A 16,981-nucleotide genomic window follows, 5' to 3' on the forward strand; every position below is an offset into this window, starting at 1 on the left:
GAGTGTGTGTGTGTGTGTGTGCGTGTGTTTGACGAGGGGCAGATACAGGACAGGCCTTAAAGGATGTCCACAGCCAGGATAAACAGGATCTAGGCAGGGAGAACAAACAGGGCTGAGCTATTACACAGAGCAGGGCGACAGCTGCCCGGGACACAAGTAAATAGGGAAGAGGCCAGGACAAGGCGTGCTTGTGAACAAACAGGCCCCTGTTTAACACCACAGCACTCACTACTGATGGAGAGAGACACAGTGAGAAAAGACAGAGAAAGAGAGGAGCGGAGAGGGTGGGGGATGACGGAGAAAGACAGAGGGAAAGAATATGAGAGTGAAAGAGAGAGAAAGAGTGAGTGGGAGGGAGAAAGTAGGTGGTGGTTTTGTGCGTGTGTGTGTGTGTGTGTGTGTATTAAATGGGGAGGGGGGCACAATGTGACATCCAATCCGGTGATGAATCTCAGCATAAGAAACTCAAGGCTGCAGCCGAGATCAGCCGGCTAATAAGTATTCAAATTAGGCATAAATTTTACATGCCCAATGTTTAAAATATTCAGAGAAAGACTGTCTGATTGCCTTTACTACCATTTTATGAACATTCTAATGGAGCTTGGATCTGTCTCTTTTTTTTCCGCTTTCTTTCCTGGACTGGCGATGGATGTTCAGAAAACTTGAAGATATACGAGGAAATAAGGATTTTTCATAACCTCTGAATGCAACGCAAACTACTTTGGAAATCGAAGGAAAATTTCTGTTAGATATTAACAAAGTTAATAATAATAATAATAATAATCACAATAATCTGAGAGAATAATTTTAAATTTAAAGCACACATAATAAAAGGCTTAATCTCAGTGCTATTATCTCCCCTTCAAAATAAAATCAGTATAGCATGTCTAGCTGCAACATAATGATAATGCAGATATATGCAAAGTATATTCGCAGAGATCAGATGGTGCTTTAACCTTAATGACAGCGGTGAGATAAATTAATTAGCCATCTAAAGGCGCCATTCAAATCTGCCAATTAGAATGTCAATTAGAAACACAGCCGGGCTGCAGTGAGGAACGGGCTACCAAGCTGTGGATCCGACTGTGGGGGTGATGGAACTGTCACAGATAGAGAGACGCACACATCCGCACTCACACAATGCTCAAGAGAAACCGATAGTGACAATACTCAGCACCTGAGGGTGTGAGTGTGTGAGGCATGTATCTACATTTGTGTCTGTATATGTGCCTACCACAGGTCCTCCGTGCCTTCTCCCTGAGGGGGTACCAGCCCTGACCCTGGCTCAGACTGTCCTCAGCCAACTGGGTTGGAAGGAGACACCTCCAGCTACAATATCTGCTGAGGTTCTGATCTGTGCTGGTGCAGGCAGATGCGTTAATGCCACATCGGTTGCCCGCACGTGTGTTTGACATCCATAAATTGCCGGTGTCCTGCATTTGAACACACCCGCTATTTGATGCCATTTCCTCAAGCCATAATCTTCCAATGAGGGAGCACCTAGACCACTTATTATCGTGATCGGAAGCAGAGAGGAAGGCTGTTATTACCTGGTAATATGCTGGTAATTCTGTAGATGTATAGCTCTGGGAAGTAAGATGATAGTGATACAAGGTGGTGGGGTGGTGTGAAGCTAGTGAGAGGAGGCGATAACTCCGCACTCTCCAAATTTACCGTCATCAGTGATGCTGATGGCTCCAACATTTCTATTAAGGTGGAGGCTCAGGAGGAATAAAGACATTTCCTGATGGGGCGAAGAAAGACACTTTATTTGCAAAGCTCTCGACCAACTCGGGCTTTTGTCTCCTTCCTTACTGCCACCGTACAGTTGCTTGCTATTCCTCTTCAGCTTGAGCAAATATTTACTCTTGAACATTGCAAATCTGTGTGTTCCATCAGGTGCGGAATCAGAGAAGGGGTCCCGGCGACGCATTTGGCCCAGACATTGGCAGAATTTCTCCCCTTTCTTCCGAGAAGTGACACAACAAAAGGTGTAAGGAAAATTGAGCCTTTCATTGCCTCGCGTGCACACACACACACACACACACACACTGAGTTTTGCACATACACCCTAACACACACACCTATCATTAAAGGGGAAAGAAGCAGCCCTCCATCTTTGTTTGCGAGCTCTAAAAGCCCTTAATGTAGCCTCATTACCTGGCCTGTCTCCCGCTCTATCATGTGCAGTAAACACACACTATGACACTGGCCATCCATCTAGTGGGAATACACAGCTGTCTCCTGTGCTCCAACACTGTCTGGGGAACACTGAGGAATTTAACGCACACACATACACAAGATACGCTGTTATGACACAACTGGCCTGACACTGGTTTCGTTCAGAGTCTCTCCGCGCTACCAGCGTGAGGATGTTCTCCACCGCGCCTCCGTCTAAAACACCGATCCATTTCCTCATTTTATATGCGTGAGCTGCAAAAAATATTTTCATTGGGACGACACAAAAGAAAAGGGGGAAGAAAGAAAAAAAAAGTGACCGGCGAAATCTGTGATCCCAGACGTCCGCTCATTATCAGTTCACATTTCAGGTGGCTGGCCTGAATTCTTTTGGGTCGTGAGATTCAAAATAATAAAAAAAAAAAATAAATAATAATAATGATAGAAATTACATTTCACAGTCTACTGACTCCTCACAGCTCTCTGATCAAGTCGAGATATGGTTACCATTTAAAATAATCACACTTTCTGTGCTTGAGTGAAATTAATTCATCATTGCCATAAGTTACTGTGCATACAAAATAAAGAAGTAACTGGGCAAGGGCAAGAGCTCACATATTCAATACTTCAGATTGCTTAATAAATCAAAATGCCACATATGTGCTGACTAAAAAAAATGGTGCTTAAGACCACAGCATTTTAAAATGATGAATTTAATCTAAAGACCAAATAATAGAGGGCAAAAAAAGTTTCTGAATTTAATCAGAAGTCTTGGATTTAAGCAAAGTGTGCCTTCAACAAATTTTTGATTAAGATCTTATATTTGTTTGTACTTGGGTGTGAGCTGTATTTTTTTATTTATTTTTTTTTTCCCTGAGCTGTCACTTCACAGGGGCGCCACAATTCATAACACTTCATACAGTGAAGCTGGAGATGGAAAAACGACCACGTTCGACAAAACCCTGCTGCCCCGGATTAAGCAAGCCAGGCTGCCGTGCCTTAGAATTAAAAGCTTCCTTTTTGGCACTAAAGGGCCACCATAAAGGAGCATTAATGAGTACTTCTTATAAACCCGTGTGTATGGTAATGGTTTCTGCTCTCAGATAGAGGAATTTCAAAAGTGCTTCACCGGTGAATAAAGATTGCTTTGAGAAAAAAAAAAAAAAAAAGAGAGGCTGAAGAAATCATATTTACAAAATCAGGAGAGGGGCCAAATGAAAAGAGATGAATATGAATAATGGACTTTGCTTTTTTTTCGGGATTAACATTATTCAAAGCAACAGAATCAAATGTGGTTATCTCCTGTCCAATGAGCCCTACATTGAGAAAACCCCTCAGTCATATTTCAATTCTTCATTTGAGCCGACAATAAATTGTAGTTCTGTGATAGGAGACATTCAGTCGAGAATGTTCAGAACTTAATTCTCTTCTATTTACAATAAGGAGATGAGACAGAATAAGATAAAAGACAGACTATTTGCCACAGTGTGCAAGTGTCCCTGAATGGATGTGTGAGTGTGTGTCAGAGTCACAGAAGAGAAAGGGGGGAAGAATGACAAAGAAAACCAGAGCAAAGAGTGTAAAGTGCATGTTCAATTGTACAGTCTGCACAATGTCTCTTTAGAACCAAATGCAAGAGGCACCCATGAATAGTGTGCATGATATGATGTTAATACAAATTAATGTTATATGCTTTGAAACATGACAAAACATTGACTCTACACAGGCCATCCGGTACTTTTGATAGGGTGTATAAAAGGCAAACATCAAAATATTAAATTAAAATCCAAGATTGCAAAGGAAATTGAATAAAAAAAAATGTCTGTACTGGTGCTGTAATAAATGAACACTTAAGTATATAACCGTGGAGCAGCGCACCCCTGACAGAAGGAGAAAAAGAGGAGGAGAGAAACTAGTTTTCTCCTGCATTTAGGCTCGTCCCATATCATTTACATGTTACCCATCAGACAGCGGTGCCCAAGCAGGAGACAGCCCCACCGCTGTGGGCGAGCGAGACAGTGACGAAAGCTGATCAGTCGTCTCTCATTTGCATATTTGCCAATTCCGTTAATTAACTCAGCCCACCTAATCAGGGCTAATTGACCTATAAAGAGGGGAGGCCTCATTGTCTCGTCCAATCATCTTTATCAAGAGCAGAGGAGGTGCGCGCTGAAAGCAGGGCACTTCCGACCTAACTGTATTTATAGAGCGTGGAAGTGTTCCACTCAGGAAAGATGTTTTATTCTGTAAGCGATCAGGACTGAGCTGCTTTGACGTGGAGGAAGAGTCGGATAACTAAAACGAGCGGACGAATTCTTTACACCGCTCTGGTGTTCTTGTTGAAGGGAGGACAGGAAGAAAAAAAAAAAAAAAAATCACTAGAGCTAATGACAGTTGGATGGTGTGACTCTCCGGGTCCTCCCGGCGAGCGTGGCAGATCCAGCGGACAGGCGCAGGGAGCCAGCCGCGGCCGGCGCAGCTACAGAGACATAGCTCATTGTGACGTTTCCAGTTATTTCTGCTTGATTAGGGCCATTATGTCTCAAGCTCTGATTTATGTTGTCATTCCCTCTCAGCAGTCCTGCATCGATAGATCTTAATGAATTGGTAAATAAGGGTGAAGATTGCAGTTGACAACACCGCAACATTCCTCATTCATACCAGACAAGATTTATGTAACCAATTAGAAGCATAAAAAGAGAAAGGGGGGGATTGGTCAGGAGAAAAAAAAAAAAAATCATTCCTCAGGAAAAAAAAAAAAAGTCCAACTCACGACAAAATAGATAATGAGCAATTTTTAACTTGGTCAGTTTTTTTCATGCAAGGTGGGAGACTTTAAAAAACGCTCGGAGGAAAGAATCATTAGAAAAATATGCAGTGGAGAGTGTGTCACAGTTTGACTGCACCTCTCCATTTTAAAAACACACCCGAGTGTCCGCATTAGAATAATGTCCAGAGATAATGACAGAATCAACAGATTAAAAATTAAGCCAGAGCGCCAACAAAGCACCACTTTGATATGGAAATGTCGAATTGAAGAAGCAACTCCTCACACACCTCCCAACATCCAAAAACAGAGCCACAGAAAACGAAGTGCAAGAGGTTTGCAGAGAGGGCGCACAAATCAATCACTCGCTTAACGTTCCATATATCGACAAAGGTTCGAGCATTTTTTTTCATCATATTTCCATTATTTAATATTTCTAGACTGTAATTCGGGAAATCCGTAAGGAGGCAAATAAAGGAAAAACAATTCAGATAAAAGTGCTGATCATCAATAGCCAGCGACAGGCCAGGCAGACCCATAGGGCAGGAGTGAACAGAGGTGGAAAATTAAAGCAGAATGATACGGGGGAGCCGACTCCTTTCAGCCTCTCTCCCTTCAAGCACATGCAAATGAGGCCGCGCTGCTTAACTGCATCATTTATGTGGATAATAGCGGCATCATCATTACGGGAACTCAAATTAAATTACATCACAATTAGCATAACAAAGTGATTGGTTAAACTTTCAAAACAAATAACGCCGGCTCTGTTAATGAACGGTGTTAATTGGCCAGTGTGCATTCTAAATAAAACATGTAGGTAAACATGTGTTTTAGTTAAACAATTTTAAAATTCATTCGCCCCCTCCGCTTTTTTTTTTCACCCCCTCCCTTTAAACAAAACGAGACAGATGTGGAAAATAGAAAAAAAAGAAGAAACTGCCAGGGGGATTTGTAAGCTGAAATATAAAATGTGTAGCATTTAATTTTATTGCGCTAAAGAACCTATTATATGCCAGACTCTAGAGAACAATGTAAATTATCTGCCTTCAAAATGGAGTTTGGCCAATTCTCCATGTGAACTAATCACATAGCTCATTATGCATTAGGGTATTAAATTATGAAGAGGAGTCCCTTTCGCATTCCTGCACAAAGCCCCATGAAATGTTAATAATATGCCCACAATAGCCCAATACCATGCCTTGCTCACCCTCATCAATATTTAAGTAAACAAATGATCCCACTCGCCTTTGATAAAGATAATTAGTGCTTCACCAATAATCAGTCTCGTGACCTCTCTCCTCTTTAAACTAAACATCTGTTCCAAAGTGAGTTTTTTTTTTCCCCACTCCAAGAGATGGGACAAAAACAAATAAGTCAAACTTCAAGTAAAAGCTCTCAAAACACAGGTCTGCAGCTGATCAATATTTGATGATCAGCTCGTGAAAGGTTATCCAGTGGCTGAGCCCTTTAATCGCCTTTAATCATCTCTTGATTTTAATGATCAATGATTAGCTTAGCAAGCAAGTAGCAGCGTCTGAAAAATAATACGAGAGCAGAAGACACCACAGCGAGTTCACATGCACGGGCTCGCGCGGGGCAACACAAAGTCACGTCAGTGCACACGGTCGCTTGTACGCATGCACGCACGCACTCACGCACACTCGCGCACACGCACACACTCACACACACACACACACACACACACACTCTGAGCCATTCATCAGCACTAATTAAGCAGCAGATTAACAGAGCCCGCAGACCAAGGCTGAACGGTTACACAGTGGGACGACCAACGGGGAAGGCGGCAGACACAGCCCGGCAATAAAACACAACCATTAAACACAGCCAAGAGCCTGGAGTCGACTATGGATGACAGAGGATTGATGGATGGATGATGGATGGATGGATGGATGGATGACAGTCCCCCTGACATTTTTTTTTTTTTTTTTTTTTTTTACCTGAAGGTGAGGAGTGCCAGAGAGCTTGACCAGAGAACAGAGTGCTCGCCTCTGCCACCGCCGAGGGTGTCTAGCAGCGACGGCCGCAAGTCGACTGGTGTCACCGTGTGAAGAGGCAACACTATCTGTGTCATCACTTCATCCGTGTTTATGGGGGATGGCATCATAAACAAGCCAACCCCCCCCCCCCTTGCCAACCCGCCACCCAGCCCCCGCCCCAGTTCCCCCTGCTCCCTCTCTCTCTCTGCTCTCCCTCTCTCGCCACCTCACCACCACCACTGTGCCATTCATGCATACTTAAATCACCCTCGCCCCATTAAAAAAAAAAAAAGAAAAAAAGAAAGCCCAGACGCCTCTCCTGACAATTATTCTATCATTTCCAGTTGTCACCGGGGCAATTACCGACCGGGGGCCCCCTGTGCAGGTTGGACATGTAGGCCCGAAAGAGGAGGCTTGAGTTGGGGGAGAGAAGGAAGAGAATGGGAGAGGGACAGCGGAAGGGAGTGTGTGTGTGTGTGTGTGTGTGTGTGTGTGTGTGTGTAAGAGAGTGCACGTGTGTGAGGAAAGGGGGGGGGGGGTTAGTGTACAAAATGGAAATTTATGACAGAGACACGGCGGCTTCTTTCTCTCTCCACGCTGGATATAATTAGACCATCATTTCTAAAGCCTGACGCTGATGAAATTTCAAAATTTCTCAAAAACATTACTTATCATTTCATTCCCTATTTTATTGGAAATAAAAGATTATTAGTCAGATCTTTATTTTGCCGTCTCTTAATTTACTAAATATCCTGCAAATCTGTTTCTGCTAATTTACTTATTATGAGTAAAGAAGCATTTGTTTATCTGTGCGTTTTGAGTGCAAACGTGTGAGAGTGTGTGTGTGTGTGTGCAGGTAGTCTCTGCGTGTGGGTGGGTCCTGTGTGCGAGTGTGTGTGTGTGTGTGTGTGTGTGTATGCGAGGGTGTGTGAGAGGATCTTCACACGGGGACTGCTGTGACTCGTCGCAGGATGCTCGCCGGCTCTCCCCTTGCACCTCGCCTGCATGCTTACCAGGGAGCTCGCGCTGCTCTCGCTCTAATCACACATCTGCTTCTCTGAACGCTCTCTCGCCGTTTCCCTTTCCCTCTCTCTCTTTTGTGCACACATACACACACACGCACACAGGCACACAACCTGCCGGACTGGTACTTTGCTCTATGTAGTCGCTGAGACTGAGAGGGAGACGCGGGGCTAAAGGACGCTGCTAAGAGAGGTGCATTCGCCGCAAAGGTATGTGTGTCCGGCTTTATAGTAGTGCTTTTCTTTTCAGCTCTGATTGTATGCATGTCAAAGTGTGTGTGCGTGTGTGTGTGTGCGCGGATGTAAAGAGTCTGAATGGGATTAGTGAAGGGCTGAGCGGCAGTCGGTAGCCTCCCGTGCTCTGCTAGAGAGTGCGTAGGGCACTTAAAAACAATTAGCCACATCACGTCCGTGCATTTCCAAGTTACACGCCGTCGCAAAGCACCGCTACGCTACCACAAGTGTATCTAAACAAAAGTCCAAAGAGAAAAAATGACCTACCTTTAAAACAATGAGTGAGAAATCCACTCTTCCCGGTAAGAAGCATTTGAAGAAGTATTCTCAGAAACCTGAAAGCATTACTGTGTAGGAAAAACGCCGAGGGAAAATGCCGCTGGTTGAAAAACAGAGGATGAAAAGTGGGGGAAAAAAGGGGGAAAAGTAGAGAGAAACTAGCTGGCGCTTACTGTCAAAGACATCACCAGAGAAGTATTTACAGCGGTATTTACAGTAGTGCGAGGGGAGAGCACCTCTGCCTGGTCACGTCTGAGAGACAGTTGCCGTTTCAGTGCTGCCTAATTAAAACAAGTCAGGCAGCCCCGCTGGATTGTTTTGACGCCTGAGGACCAATAGTACACAAAAACCAGTGGCTTGATCGGCGGGGTAGGGGGGCTGGTCGCGGGGAGCGGAGAGGAGGGGGCGGGGGGTGGCGAGAGTTGGCAAAGAAATAGGGAGGGGGGTGGGGGGGTGGGGGGTGTTCTGGAGGAATCTGAGAGGGGAGGGAGACCACAAAGGTTCACAACTAGGGAGACCACCACATGCCGAACGCTCGCTCACTTTTTCTTAGAGAGGATGCTTTTCTTTCACCGTCTCTTTAAATGCATTCATGAGCACAGAAAAAAAATATATCTGGCTAAAATAAAAACACAGTCAAGGGAAGTCTGTGTTAAATACAAAATACAAATTAATGACATATATATAAAAACAAGCTGACAAACATTTTACAGCTTTTCGACTCGACCACAGTTTTTAAGACTTGGTTCACCGCTTGATAAAAAGCAAATGTGTTTCTAGATGTCTGAAGTCTCTCCTAATGAATTAGGTCAATATATCTAGCTGTATAAAAAAAACTACTGTACATATCCCTACTGTCTACTAAAGAAGCTGAATTATCTTGGCCGGGCGCAGATGTGCTGCACATGATGTATCGACATGTTTCCCCTACTGTAAACAATGCACAACAGGCAATGAGATGGAACATTTAGGGCTAATGGTGTTTGCCAATCCTTTTGTCAATTTTTTTTTTATTCCCCTCCTCTCTCCCTCTCCCTCTCTCTTTTTTCCCCTCTCTCTTTCTCGCATGCCACAGATGTTTTTCTTAGTCGCTCCAACAGACAGGAATCTACTGGCAAGAAGAAAGGCTCGGTCTTCCCCAGGAGAGAGGAGTACAAAGCCCCCAGTCTGCATGCAGCAGATGCAGAAAGCTAGTCCATCTGCCACCAGCTTGCTGTGCCACATGGGCCTGAGAGATTTAACACGAGGGGGCATTTATTTACGTATTTATTTATTTGCCATTGTAGCATTTTCATAAAACAAAATGGAAAGACGCAACTGCTTAAATTTATACTTCTAATAGACACAAAACACACACGTACGAGGATACAAGCAGCCACAGCATGAGGTTGTAGAGAGTGCAAGAACTTCTATGTGTTAAAGAGAGGCACCCAGGGCAACTATGACAGATTTATTTCAGAAAAGATGCAGCCCCAAACGCAGGCTAAAGACCACTTGAACTCACCAGCTCTGAGCAGCGCGCTGGTATGATTTAACAGGCTCTGAATGGGGCATTATCTCCCCGGCTGCGCTGGAGCATATTTCAGCCGTATGATATCATTATTAAGAGACCAACACAGACCAAAAGATGTAGCATTTTCATTAGTGTCAACTGTCTGAGCTCTGAGGCGGGGGAGAATAAACACTAAACAATCGTGGCAGAGTGGGAGAGACGGCAGGAGCGGGAGAGAGGGAGGGAGATGACAAGAGTGCAAAAGCAAGCATGGGAGGAAAAAAAAAAGACAGAGAGAGTCAAAAGGGGGCTAACATTAAACAACTGCTGTTAATTGCTCTAAGCATCCACATTATGCCAGTAATTTCTCCCCATTTCTCTTTCAGCGCTAAAGGCTTCAGGCTAGAAAGCTCCTTCAGCCCCTTTAATAAACTACCCCGAGTGCCTCACTGGAAAAGACAAACAAGAGGCCCCTGGACTTGGAAACATTTGCTTCACTACGGGAAATGCTATGCCTGCTTCTGCACTTCTGTGACTATTGTGTGCCTTCTCCCTTCAGGTATTTATTCCCTATGTCTCTTCTTTCAGAGCTTTCTGCTGCCAAGGTCAACGGAGACAAACGGGCCCACCAGCGTCTTGATGTGGCGGCAGCGGTACAGTGGGAGGAGAATGAGAGAGAGAAAATGGGGGGAGAGAGATAGACGTGTGTAGCGGGTACAGAGGGGAGGGGTGACGGTGGCAGCAGCTGGTTACCAACCTTGGCAAGAGCAGCAGCACCAGCAGCGGCGGCAACGGCGGCGGCGGCGGCAGTGGGGGAGCAGTGGATGCGTGAGGCGGTGCAGCGCCGTGACAACGATAGCAGCGCACGTTTCTTCCCATCTCCCCAGCCCTGCCATAATTTCCACAGTTTACACACACGCAACTACCAACTATTCATCTTCAATTAAAGCCACCGTGAAGTGCACTGCCTCCGGGGAATTAGACAAAGTCAAGCGCCTCAGTTTTCCTCATTTCTGCCACTGTCACTTCAGCTTTACCGCGCTACCACACCGAGCACACGCATAAGGTTTATCAGTCGGCGACAACCAAGGCTTCAGCCATGTGGCACACTACTTACACACTTTGATAAACACCTGCCTTGATGAGACAACAATTAAGAAATACATTTAGCACGTTTACAAAAAAAATTTAAATTGAATTCTGCATGTTTTTTTTTAAATATTCACAAGGGAAATTAGCACAAAAGCCGAAGAGAGAAAATACTACCAATGACAGCAAGGACTATATATTTATTGAAATGTCAGGAGTGCATCCGTGGTGTGCACTTTTCAATATGAGATTATCCATTTGTCTCTCTTCTATTCCTACATTTAACAGCCAGTCAGACCAAATGAAGTGATGTCACCAACGGCCCCCAAAAAAAAATAAAAATTTCCAAAGAGCAGAGTGCCACATGTGAAACCGAACGCATACATCTGCGCCATTCATTAGTTGTCACACAAATGTTCCACAAGCACAATTCATGATCCGCCGTCCTGCCAACAGAAAATAAATAACTAAATAAAATGAATAAACCAAATCAGACATAACGAGGGGGAAGGGCTCTTTTTTTGGTCCTGGCCAATACTGATCACACGATACGTTGCTTATGGCCACAGAGCAGAGACCATTACGGACCCGTGATTATATAAGTGGTTGGAAGGCAGCACCATTTTAATATACTGTACTTAAGCACTGGGGGTATCCATGGCAACTTGCCTTGCACCGTGCATTCAGAAAATCCCTAATGAAATGCCTATTAAGTGGATGATAATGACAGTGTCCAAATATATTTGCATATGTGTTTCACTGCTCAAAAAAAATAAGAGCAGGCGGTGAAGGTGGACGAGTGCCTGATTACTGCAATCACAATAATAAATATGTTGATTTTGTTTTGTTTGAACATTTTTAGGACATTTTTAGATAAGTGAGTAATGGAAGGCTTGGCCATCCGGACTAGAAAATGAAGTATTAAAGTATTGCTTTCAATAAAACTCTATTATTATTATTGGTGAGGAGTGTGAATTGAGGCCTCATTGCCTTCCTCTGGGAGTCTCCACATGTGACTTCCATTTGCGACTTTGGCAGAGCGCCCAACAGGACATCCCTGAGAGAGTGTTTGCTTGACTCAATATCAACAGCCCGGGTAAGCAGCTGGGGGGGGGGCAGGGGGGGTACTCCGGCCAAGCCCGGCCTCAGGTTCCCATTGAAAATAAACTAGGCTGTACATTCACTGGGCCCAGAAATATCAACACGCGCTGTGAGGAGCCACGTATAGCACTCAGCAGCGTTCCGCTGGTGCCTCTCCAAGGCTTAATGATACCTGCACCTCCCCTCCAGCTGCTTCTGCCGACGCCGCTGCTACACACAGACGGCAGGCGGGCGGGAATTAAAGTATACATTACAGCAGAAAAATAAAAAGAGATCGAAATGACAGAAGTCAGACAGTTCAAGCTGACCGGGCCTCTTGAAGCGAAGGAGCTGGTAGACTACCGACAGACACTCCAGGTTAAATTGGCCCTCCTGCGCCTCCTCTTATTTTCCCCATCACCACCACAGCTGCCTCCAATGCCCCCACCCCCCCCCCCTCCTTTTCTCAAAAAAAATATCTTTTCTTCAAAAGCTTATTTGAATTAAACGAGTTGCTGAAATCAAAGGCTCGGCTCAGATGGATAAATTTAAACAAGCAAGTGCAGCTCACAGCAGTTTACCTGTTATGCGGCAGATTGGAATTAGATGAAAGAGCCGAGCATGGTAGACAACTTCCCTTTTTTCACAGTAGTAGATATTATCATATAGTAAAGGCAGCTGCGGTTTAATTAGATTCCCACTTAGAGAAAAGTACATGCCACTGAGTTGTTGTGTTTCTTAACGTTCCTTCGCCGCTGAGATGTCATCAAGATGAAGGAGCGGCAACAATATAGGAGATTCAATATTCATTTCATGCATTCAGATTTCCTGTTAGGGATGAATCTGAAACCCATTTATGACAGTGATCTGTAGTGTCTGAGGATCCCACAGCTCAGGCTCTGCCAAAGAGATTATCATTCCCAGAACCACGGCTGCACAGTTGAATGGCAGCGAGACAAGCTCCACTGGCAGTCAAAAGAGCACAACACCTGTATATGCTATGCAACAACCTCTATCTAACATCCAAGGAATCCTGTCAATGCATTTACAAGTAGCAAGTTGGATGAAAAAATGTAACACTGACCATGAATTAGATAATAGGGAAAGTTTGAGGATAATCTCCAGAAGCTATTGAGACGTGGAGCTTTCGGTTTTCAGAGTCCTCGGATTACCTTTCCGACTTACCGGCTACCCATTCATGACTAAAGCGCCATTCAACTAGATACCAATTACACCTAAAAAAGCCCCCATCAAATTAATTTAGGAAAATGGCATTCTCGCAAAGAACAATAAACTCATTATATGGAAAATTCAAACTCTCATATTCTCCACACCGCGGCTAATTCAAACCTAATTTTTACTAGCCACTAATTTGAGGGTGAAGGGTGGGGGACAGGAATTACATCTGGAGGCAATTCAACGTGTGGAACTGAGCCCAGTGGAGGTTGTGATCCCCCCCCCCCCCCAAAAAAAAAAAAAAAAAAAAGACAAGACATAGAGAAGGAACTATTTAGGTGAGTGGGACTTCCGGAGCAGTGAAACGACACTCTTCACAAAAATGTTTTCATTGCGCTGTCACCAGACGCAGGCTGGAGAGGATATAGGTGCTGCAGGCTCAGGCAGAGAGACAGGCAGAAACACTGATAAATGAACCAGAGGGAGAGAGAGAGAGAGAGAGAGAGAATTTTTTTTCGGAAATGTGGGACTTTGTGTAAGGCTTCTCCAGACAGCTGCACCGGTTCAGGATTTAGTAAATAGCCATGTGTAGCTGAAGGAAGGGTTGTGGGTTAATTTTGACTCCACAGTTGGGTGTTGTGCCTGCTGCAGAGGCTCAAGAGTTTATGAGGAAGTCTCCCTCTCAAGTGACCAGCTACATCTGGGCTGCCTAAGTGGGCTGCCTAATAAATGGCACACTTTTTTTTTGTGATCTGCAGTTTCAAAGCACCGAGTAAAGGGTATCCAGCTGTATCAATTTCACTGTATGGATGCAAACTTTATTTGCAGGGAAGCTCGCGCAAAGAGGACTAAAAGAGGTTTTTCTTGATTATGCTGAAAGGAGTCACGCCGATCAAATTGAGAGAACAAAATGTAAAGTTTGGCTCCGACAATCCCCACGGGAGGACATTTACATGTGATAGAAAAACTTGCCTTGGTTCCTTCCACACCAGAACCCCCTGCTCTTCACTTAAACCCTTTGCCATCCCTTCAACGCTAAATGTGTTTTCCAAATGAAAATAAACGGAGTCCGACTGGTTTGAGGCAGTCCTACTCTGGAATATGAGATCAAATAAAGGCTTCTGTGGAGGCTGAAAGGAGAAATGAAATGGCTTCTGAGGGGAGATGTACCGAGTAATAAAATTACTCCTTTATATCCTCCTAAACAGCACATGTTCCCCCTGGAGAGGGTGAGGGCTTCACTTTGGTCAAAGACAAGTATGCAAGTGGCAATTTTTCCTTCAGGGAAGATTCCCTGATACACTTCTTGGGACTTGGCGCACTGCAATTTTCTTGAAAACGAGAAACTATTTCAGCAACAAGTTAAGCGGAACTTTGGAAGTTTCACTTTGATGATGTGCTGGTACACGCTGTCATTGAAAGGTATGTTCCATTAAATTGGAACATCGCGATGATTCATAAGCCTATTGCTTTTCATTGAGTTCAAACTAGGCTGAAACGTTCGACTGAACAGTTGTATTTTATACTAACACATACAGTTGACTCAGAACTGACCATAATGTACCACAAACACAGTAAATCATCTTTGGGAAGGAAAATGTCACTACTTTGAAATTGGTTCGCTATTTCAGTTATACAAGCACCTTTCCATTTGGCATTGGGGGAAATTTACAACAAAAGTATGAGTCTAACTACTTAAAATCATGCAATTGATTTGTATTCTTAAAAAGCTGTTCACAATAACATTCAGATGGACTTTTTCACTAAGGCAGAAGAGCTATATTAGAGGAAATTTGCAATTGGAGAGAATACATTATAATTCATTATACAGTAGCTATTAAACCTTCAGTAAAAATGCTTTAGTACAAGGATTGAGCCACTTATCAGACCTACTCACTACCTTTAAAAGCTGTCCATGTTCAGTGCTCTGAGTGGCAAAAAAGCAATCGCTGATGACTTTGAAAATAGGACTAGATGTACAATTTATCAAAACAGAAACGGCTGGCAGGGATTTCAAAGAATCAAAGGTTGTAACTGTTTGTTCAGAAATCAGAGGAAAGCGGAAGACTGCAATTTGTAGAATTAAAAAAAATGGAAACCATTTTTATAAGTTATCAATAGAGAGGTTTGGTTGTACAGCCTAAAAAATTTAATCTAAGTGTATTGTTGAAAATTGATTGTAAGATATTTACTTGTGCATTTATCTAGAAATGTGCGCAGCTTTCCCCAAAAAATATTCTTCTAATGAGGTTAAACTGAAAAACAATATACAACAAATTAAATAAACCACTTCCAGACGCACACAAGTATCTGTGTTCCAGCTTGTTTGATGCAATCTTGGCATGTAATTAAGCGGTTTACACCAGGGTGATGATGTTTATGCTGCGACTGCGAATTCATTTCTGGCACAATATATAACTTTAATCCCGATGACAACCCGCAATAGCATTGTTTACCAACACACAAGCAGAGATCAGACTCATTAGAGCTCTCATGACACTAGGCCCCGAAAATAGCATGCGGAGCGTGCATCATCGGCTTGTCGAGCTAACATCGCCGGTGACTCTCAATTTAAACAAAGGCACCCAATTATATTTGAAGGAAACACTTTCAACACTTGGCAAACTTTGGTCAACTTTCTCTCTGTGTTTTGCCCTCGTCGTAGTTTGCCGCCATTTACTCAAGAAGACAAATGGCAAAGGGGAGGATTCTGACAGCTTAAAAGTACCCATCAGCTGCCTGCGAGACATCTCCCTGCACATCCATCCCTGAACCTCCCCAAACAAACAGCAGGCTCCACTTCAAATACATAGCAGGACTATTAGGTAATCTCCTTTGTTCGCTCTCCCTGAGCCTCGGTGACTAACCTCGGTCTCTCCCTGGTCTACTTCCTGCCTTCGAGCCGACAGAAGTACAGGAGTGCACCCGAATGAGTGGCTATCTGGAAATGCTATTTAATGCATTCAAAGAAAGTTGTTGTTACGATGACAGCACCAGTTTTTAAAATGAGAGAAAGAAAGAAAAGAGGCGGGCGGCAGCACAAGGACTCTTTGTTTTGGGACAGGACAAATCTGAGGTTTCCTTTTGGATATTCAATATCCTGCAAGGTACCAAACAGAGTTACAGTAGTCCAGTGTCTACGTTTTTTTTTTTTTTTTTGTATGGAGTCTTGCTACGTGTGTCTGTGAATTGTTGCATGCCCCTTAGTCAATTGCTGTGTGGCTTGCACAAGTCCCTTCCAACAAAGTCTGGGAAATCAATCAATCTGCAGAGAAATACCTCTTACGCCAGATGTGGCACTTAAAAACAAAAAAAAAAAAAATTAAAAAGACGTGCTTGTATTAGAGGAGTCCAAACAGTACGAAGCCATGATGAAATGAAATATTTATCACAGATGAATCAAGCTGTCAAAATGCTACCTACTCTGCTTTGAATTTCTGCTTGTTATTTTAGGTGGCTTCTCGAAGGCGTAGCATGTCAAATCTTTAAGTGTGTAAACGTCTCACTCGCTCTGAAATATATCTCCACTATTTACTTTACAAGTTGCCAAGGAGAATGAAAGACAAATGTTTCATTAGCAGGTGACGTTTTTTTTTTTTTTGTTTCTTTTACAAGTCTTCAGTAGTTCCGTTCCTTGACACATATACACTCGTGCATAGACTGAGTG

At 43.6% G+C, this 16,981-nt stretch overlaps 1 protein-coding gene across 5 annotated transcripts in view; it reads right to left on the reverse strand.

Annotated features, from left to right (window-relative positions):
* The window catches only part of foxp2 (forkhead box P2), a 98,337-nt gene that overhangs the window by 60,245 nt on the left and 21,111 nt on the right, over positions 1 to 16,981 (reverse strand). The window contains exon 1 of one of the 5 annotated variants that reach the window (XM_047575310.1): positions 8,466 to 8,823. The exons of 3 other annotated variants lie outside the window; for them this stretch is intronic. The gene's annotated coding sequence lies outside the window, so the exon portion shown is untranslated. Of the gene's footprint in view, positions 1 to 8,465; positions 8,824 to 16,981 lie in introns of those variants that run through there. One more of the 5 variants, XM_047575313.1, reaches the window with a different exon arrangement.

Source organism: Mugil cephalus, chromosome 22, assembly GCF_022458985.1.
Source record: "Mugil cephalus isolate CIBA_MC_2020 chromosome 22, CIBA_Mcephalus_1.1, whole genome shotgun sequence".
Lineage (NCBI taxonomy): Eukaryota > Metazoa > Chordata > Actinopteri > Mugiliformes > Mugilidae > Mugil > Mugil cephalus.